General features: G+C 35.9%; 1 pseudogene; it reads left to right on the forward strand.

Annotated features, from left to right (window-relative positions):
- Positions 1–371: 371 nt before the first annotated feature.
- Positions 372–1,677, forward strand: LOC138820686 (elongation factor 1-alpha 1 pseudogene; annotated as a pseudogene).
- Positions 1,678–7,953: the final 6,276 nt, after the last annotated feature.

Here is a 7,953-nt window from a genome sequence, read left to right on the forward strand (position 1 = left end):
TAAAATACCTAACTGTACATGTGCTGAACATGTGACTGAATACTGATGGTTGTTTCTTCCTCTCAACTTGTAAGCGTTGAAAATGTTATGTGGAATTATATTTTCTCTGACATAAATTTTGTAACTGGTAAATTAATTTAAGCAAAAAATTCTGTTCCAGTGAAACAACAGCAGAAGCTAAGAAAATATTGCACATGCAAAATTTTTCTGTGCTTTCTTTTTCTTTCTGTTGGTTTCCACCACATTTCCTCCCATCCACACACAAGTGAATTCACATATGACCACAGAAGATGTAGATACTTGCTTTTTCCACATCTGGTTTGCCATGAGAACACAAGTACCATGAAAACTACCCCTAAGCCAAGGCCAAAATGGAAAAGGGAAAGACCCATATTAACATTGTCATAATTGGACAAGTCGATTCCAGCAAGTCTACCCTTACTGGACATCTGATCTACAAATAAGGTGGCATCTACAAGAAAACCATTGATAACTCCGAGGAGGCTGCTGAGATGGGAAAGGGCTCCTTCAAGTATTCCTGGATCTTGGATAAACTGAAGGTTGAAAGTGAGCATGGTATCAACATTGACATTTCACTGTGGAAATTTGACACCAGCAAGTGACTATATCCGATGCCCCAGGACACTTTATCAAGAACGTGAATTCAGGAACATCACATGCTGACTGTGCTGTCTTTATTGTTGCTGCTGGTATTGGTGAATTTGAAGCCGGTATCTCCAAGAATAGGCAGGCCCATGAGCATACTCTTCTGGCTTACACACTGGGTGTGAAACAGCTCGTTATTGGTGTTAACAAGATGGATTCCACTAAGCCACCCTAATGCTAGAAGAGACAGGAGAAAATCCTTAAAGAAGTCTGCACCTACATTAAGAATTTGGCTACAAACATGACATAGTAGCATTTGTGCCAATTTCTGGCTAGAATGGTGACAACATGCTAGAACCAAGTGCCAATATGCCTTGGTTCAAGAGATGGAAAGTCACCTATAAAGATGGTAGTGCCAGTGGAACCACCTTGCTTGAGGCTTTGGATTGTATTTTGCCACCAACTTTGTGCCAGCCCCTTGAGAATGTGTACAAAATTGATGCTATTAAAGCCGTCCCTGTGGGCCAAGTGGAGACTGGTGTTCTCAAACCTGATTTGTTGGTCACCTTTGCTCCTGTCAATATCACAACTGAAGTGATGTCCGTTGAAATGTATCACCAAGCTTTGAGTGCAGTTCTTCCTGGAGACAATGTGGGATTAAACATCAAGAACATGTCAAAGATGTTCGCCATAGCAACATTGCTGGTGACAGCAAGAATGATCCACCCACGGAAGTAGCTGGTTTCACTGCTCAGATGATCATCCTGAACCATCCCAAATCAGTGTTGGTTATGCCCCTGTGTTGGATTTGTCACACAGCTCACATTGCTTGTGAATTTGCTGAGCTGAAAGAGAAGATTGATGGCCATTCTGTTAAGATGATGGAAGATAGCCCTAAATTCCTGAAGTCTGGTGATGCTTCCACCATTGATATGGTTCTAGGCAAGTCCATTTGTATCGAGATCTTCTCTGGGTTGTTTGGCTATTCTTGATATGAGGCACACAGTTGCTGTGTCTGCTGGAGCTGGCAAGGTCATCAAGTCTGCTCAGAAAGCTCAGAAGGCTAAATGAATATTTATTACCCCTAACACCATCCACTTCAGTTTTAACCAGTGGTGGATAAACAGTCTCAGAAATGTTTATCACAATTGAGCATTTAAGTTTAATAGTAAAATACTGGTTAATGATAACAATGCATCGTAAACCTTCAGAAGGAAGGGAAAATATTTTGTGGACTTTTTTGGGATGTGTGGCAGTTTTAAGTTATTAGTTTTTAAAAATCAGTTCTATTTAATAGAAATAACATTACCAAAAATCTGTCACAGAATTTTGAGACCCATTAAAAAAGTTTAATGAGAAAAAATGTGGTATTCACCACTGGAACACATACTGAATTCAGCACTATGGATATAAAAGTTATTAAGACTAACTACATATTTTCATTGTCAAATAATGATAGGGCATTACTCTGTAGCTAAACCAGGGTAGTCTCCTATCAAGTGCTTCTCTTCCTTCCAACTTGTTATAAAAGCAAGCAGATAACATGCACTTATGCAATCTCCTTGAAAAGTGTTCTATTTTCAGGAATCAGTTGTGGGGAAATGGGTTCCCATCAAAGCTCGTACAGTCAAGTTTTTCTTATATATTCCTCCTCATATAAAGAACTACTACAAAATAAAGTGTATTTTTCCTTTAAACTGAGCAATTTAAAACTGATAATTTAATTTTCCAATAAGTATAACCTAGATTAAAATATTTATGTTATAAAAAGTAGAAAGTATGGCATCATTGTCACATGCTTTTATTCTCTGCTATTTTGGGAATGAGAAATACAGTAGTTCAAGATCAGCATAGGCAATTTATCAAGACCTTATTTCAAACAAATAGACAAAAATGAGAAAGATGTAATAAATGAGCAAGTCATTTAACCTATAAGACATTATTTTACTGAAGAATTAAGTGCAATAAAATTTGGGGGCAATAGATTTTGAGCTTTAGCTTACAAATCTACTAAGTAAATGAAACCCTTTTTTAATTCTGTGGGGTTTTATCATGTTTTTCTTTGCCATCAGTTCTAAACCCCCAAATAAATCATTTCATTTTCCTTAGTCAATTATAATCATAAAGGTAAAAGGAATTATTTTCTTATATTTCCCATTTTTATCAATCTGATTTATTTGCACTAATCTTAGTGTCTATCAGCTATCATTTTCATTTGAAGACATACTTAAATACTTGTTTTAATTACATCCTCTATGTAGTTACCTTACATTTTGTTTGCCTAAAAAGTTGATGTTCTTTGCAATGATAGATAGACACCTGTATGAGTCTACAGATATATTCAAAACCTTATAGATACCATGATGTTTTATTTATCTTACCTTCTGTGTATTATTAGCTTAAATGATTGTGTCTTCCCAAATCCATATGCTGAAATTTTAAATCTCAATATTGGGGATTCTGAAATGGGGTTTTGGGACATAATTTAGTTTAAAGGATGACATAGGGTGGTGATCCCTTGATGGGCTTTATTTTCTTTTAAGAAGAGAAAAAGAGTGGGCTGAGTGGGTGGCTCACTAGTGGACTGCTTGCCTTGCATGCACGAGGCCCTGGGTTCCATTCCTCAGCACACATAAGCAGAAAAAGCTGGAAGTGGTACTGTGGCTCAAGTGGTAGAGCACCAGCCATAAGGATAAAAGCTCAGGGACTACCTCTCAGGCCCTGAGTTCAAGCCCCAGGACTGGTTCCAAATAAATAAATAAATAAATAAATATGTAAAGGAAGTTGTACACTACAATGCATAACTAAATCTATCCAAGACTATATTAGTTCTGTAAAACTCATAGTCCTGTGTTCCCAATATATGCCCCTAGCTAAGGATACTCAGGGGTCAAGGATTTGACCCCTGACAAAACAAAAGGGGGAAAGATATGGTGGAGGACATAAAGATGCAATATGACATTTGACTTGGATTGTGTAAAGTGAATAATGAATGACTTTAAGATATAAATGTATGTGTGCTGTGGATAAGACTTCCCTGGTAACTCGTTAGTTTAGCTAGTAACTGTAATTGTAACTCTAATTCTGTAACTCTCTTTCTGCTGTTTCTGAACAATGCAATCCCTATCCCAGCAGAACTATTACTACCCTTTGTTCTATTCCCCTGCTTCCCACAAGCAAAACCTTGGTGGGAAATTTAAACTTAAGGTGCACATTTCTTGTAACAATCATTGGCTAAAACCAACACCCAGTCTCCCCCTTTCCGAACCCTAGCCCAAAATGCTTAAAAGCCCATGTGGGCTGGCACTCAGGGCTGTTTCCTGGCTTGTCAGCACTTTTCACTCAATAAAATCTTTTACATTTTCCCTGCTGACTGAGTGGTCTCATTGCCTCTTCCCACTACACAGAGGGGTTATAGTTACATAAGTTAAATAATTAGTGCATTTCTTTTTAAACAGTGGTACCCCCTCCCTGATTTTTTCCCTCTTCCCTGCTCCATGAATTTAAATCATCTTCTGAACTGTGCTTCAATGAGTAGAAGTTGCTCTAGACACTACACTAGGAGTTATTTACCATCTCATTTTATTAGTTGACCTAGAAGTGTATCTCCTATTATTATCATACCTATTGTCATATTTGCTTTTAATTTTATTTCTGATTCTTAAGTAGAAAGTAAGCTATCAAGAAGAAACACCAGCTCTTTCTGGTTTATGAATGGAATATACATGCCTAGCCTTGGAAGATAGGCTTGAAGATCAGTTTTTGAGGTATGTGTGAGAAAACTGTTCAGGAGTTCAGTACTGAGCTAATTGCAGGAGGCAGGGAGAGAAGGGAGGCTATGGTATATGACAAATAAATATATGTCAAACACTTGTTATGAAAAGCCAGGAAAGTTTAAATGATCCTATATTACCTGAAGTTGGTAAAAAAAAAAAAATCACAGTTATGTGTACAGAGCCTCTATGCACAGAATTCTGGGTAATAAGGAAAACAAGGCAGTAATTGGAGGATAAGCAGGAGTGTATTTACTTCTCTTTCTCTTGTTCTTGGTCCTCCAAGAAAACATGATCTTTTTTAAATATATCATTCTCTTTATTAAAGCTAGGATCTCAGTAAACTATGCCATAGTTTTTGTATTAATCCCCGAAGAATAAGCAAAGTCATTAAAGTAGTGAATTTGTATGTCTGATGGACAAAGTGATAGTATCAGCTCTGAGACCAGAAAAGATCATCAGTATGGCACAGATCATTGGTGTCTTGGATCCGGCTTGCTTGGTGGCAGAGAAATTCAGGATATCATGAGGAGGAACTACTGTCACAAAGGGAAGTAAGCAAACGACAAAATAATGAGTTCAGGAAACCACAAGCTCAATAGAAAAGTGTATCGAAAATGTGACTCAAAAACCATCATTTTGGAAGCTTAGAAGGAGAGAATTTATGGATTCTGATTAAATGTAACATGTGTTTTTATTCCCCTTTCAACACTAAGAAAGATGAACCAATAGAACAATTCTGGAGATTTTTTTCAAATTAATATCTCATTTAGCTTTTTTTAGTAATAACCTTTAAAAGATTTCATTTCTCACTTTTAACCTTTCATTTTACAGACATTTTAAATTGATTTATTCATTCCAAAATGGGAACCACACCAGAAAAAGCCTAGGATTAATAGCTCAGTATCTTCATTGATAGAACTAGGTATTGGCTGCTATCATTTCTATAAAAGCTGCTTTTCCACTAGCTGGGCATCCTTCATTATGCTCTGGTTTTGCAGTTGCTCTTCATGATATCTCTGTAAGCCAGAAACATGGCTATGTTGAGTTTACTAGGTTAACAATTGATATTAGGTTCATTACACAGATTTATGGTAAGTAAGTCAGTGAGTAGTGAACAAAAAATGATATTAGGTGTGTCTCTCTGCCTTAATATGAGGGACTCAGTATCATCTGCACATTCTTCTGTAGCTCACAGAAATAAATCAGTCCCAGAGAAGTTTCTAAACAGAAATGTTCATTGAACACCAAAAATTAGTTATGTATTAAAAGGCCCAAAGAAAAAGTACACTAAAATAAGAAAGAGACAAAGCAGGAGGAAAAAAAGATTTCTTATTAAGCAGAATGAAGTGAGATAATTGTGCTAATAATTGTTGGATGTGGAATAGATATCAACTTTCTAAGTAAACAATTATCTTGGAAAGGCTCTGCTTTCTGTATAAAATTATATATTTACTTTATTTGGTATTGCCATAGCACATATTTCTTTTTTGGTAAATATTAATATCAAATAACTTAGGCAAACATTTTTGTATAAGGATATATTATATGGCCGATATAATTAAGTAAGGTGATCTGAGTTTATATATGATTATATTTATTAAGTAGGGTTATCTGAGTTTATGCTAAATGAAGTATATTTAGACCAAACAATTCAAGCTTGAGAAATAGAGGGACTTAAACAATATTTTTAAATGATTTCTCTAATATTTATGAAAAAATACAGGAACACTACAAGATAGTATATGATTTAATTAACCAAGTAGTTAGATTTACATATCAGGTTTACAACTTTTCCAACAGAGTCAGTCAGACCATAATAAATTAAATAGGAGTATAAGATTGCTTCTATCAGTGATGTAATAAGTTGAATGAGAGGGGTTCTTTGATGCTACACAAAGAGAGAACTGGCAAAAATATATACAAGAAAGTTATTCTGAGATATTAGACAACAGACTGATCAGGACTTTCTGTCTGAAAGAAAAGGAGAAGATTCAAATAAAATGAATGTATAATTCTACTTAGATGTATTAATTAGGCTTTAAAAGCATGAAATTCTAGGAGGCTGGGTAAAACCTCAAAACAGCTATAAACAATTCCCAAAATACAGCTGAAAAGTGGAGAGGGTTGAATTTCTACCAGCAGAAGTGGAGTGATCTTGTTGCTGAGGAGGTCAGAGAGATTCCAAATGGTAATATCATACTAAAATACAGGTGAAGTAATTCAAGAATAATGGCTAGTCTAAATCTGCCTCACAGACTGAAGAGATCAAGGTAATCTGAAAATAATTGAATTGACTATTACAGCATTCTGCACCATTCCTTAAATAAAGACAAATACTGCATGATCTCTTTCATATGTAGAGATTTTAAAAAGTGGACCTAGATGTAGGGTACTAAGTACAGAGATTGAGACGGAAAAAGTCATAACAGGAGTCGGAATATAGTACACAATGACTGTGTCTAGTGAAATATTGTATTGAACCCCACTAGTATGTGGAATTAATGCATACCAAACAAACAAATGATAAATTCAAAATTCAAATATTAACTGACTTACTAATAATTGAGATTAACTCACACTAAAAATTATTAATCATTCTATAAAGAATCTTCTGTATGTTCTTTACTTAGAGAAAAAGTGAAACTGTATATAGACCCAAATGATTATGTGTGTGTGTGTGTGTGTGTGTGTATCTGCCCCTCATATATATATATATATATATATATATATAGAGAGAGAGAGAGAGAGAGAGAGAGAGAGAGAGAGAGTACACATAACTTGTGAAGACTTAAAATGCTTTTTGAAAATTCTATTAAAAATATACTAAAGCAATAAGGCAAGAGGCAAACATGAAGACGATCCAAATAGGCAAAGAAGTAAAGCTCTCCATCTTTGCAGATGACATGATTCTCGTGCCCGTAGCTCATGCCTGTAATCCTAGCTACGCAGGAGGCTGAGATCTGAGGACCATGGTTCAAAGCCAGCCCCAGCAGGAAAGTTCGTGAGACTCTTATCTCCAATAAACCACTACAAAACCGGAAGTGGCACTGTGGCTCAAGTAGTAGAGTGCTGGCCTTAGCTGAAGAGCTGAGGGACAACACCCCGGCCCAGTGTTCAAGCCCCACAACCGACCAAAAAAAAAAAAAGATTCTGTATTTAAATAACCCATAGACTCCTCTACCAAGTTACTTGAGCTGATCCAAAACTTTGGAAAGTAATAAGGTATAAAATTAACCCACAAAAATTAATAGCTTTTCCATATGTCAATGAGAAGAACAAGGCTGAAATCAGAAAAGCAACTCCTTTTGTAAGAGCCTCAGAAAAATACCTTCGAATTACCACACATGTGAAGGACCTCTATTATGAAAACTTTAAAAACTTGACAAAGGAAACTGAAGTAGATTTAAGGAAATGGAAAAACCTCCCATGCTCCTGGATTGGGAGCATGGCAAAACTGCCCAGAGCTATCTATAAATTTGATGCAATACCCATCAAAATTCCAGAAATATTCTTCAATGACATAGAAAAAGCAATCCAAAAATTCATACGGAATAATAGAAGACCATGAATA

Source organism: Dipodomys merriami, unplaced genomic scaffold (assembly GCF_024711535.1).
Source record: "Dipodomys merriami isolate MVZ:Mamm:240054 unplaced genomic scaffold, mDipMer1.0.p SCAF_9, whole genome shotgun sequence".
NCBI lineage: Eukaryota > Metazoa > Chordata > Mammalia > Rodentia > Heteromyidae > Dipodomys > Dipodomys merriami.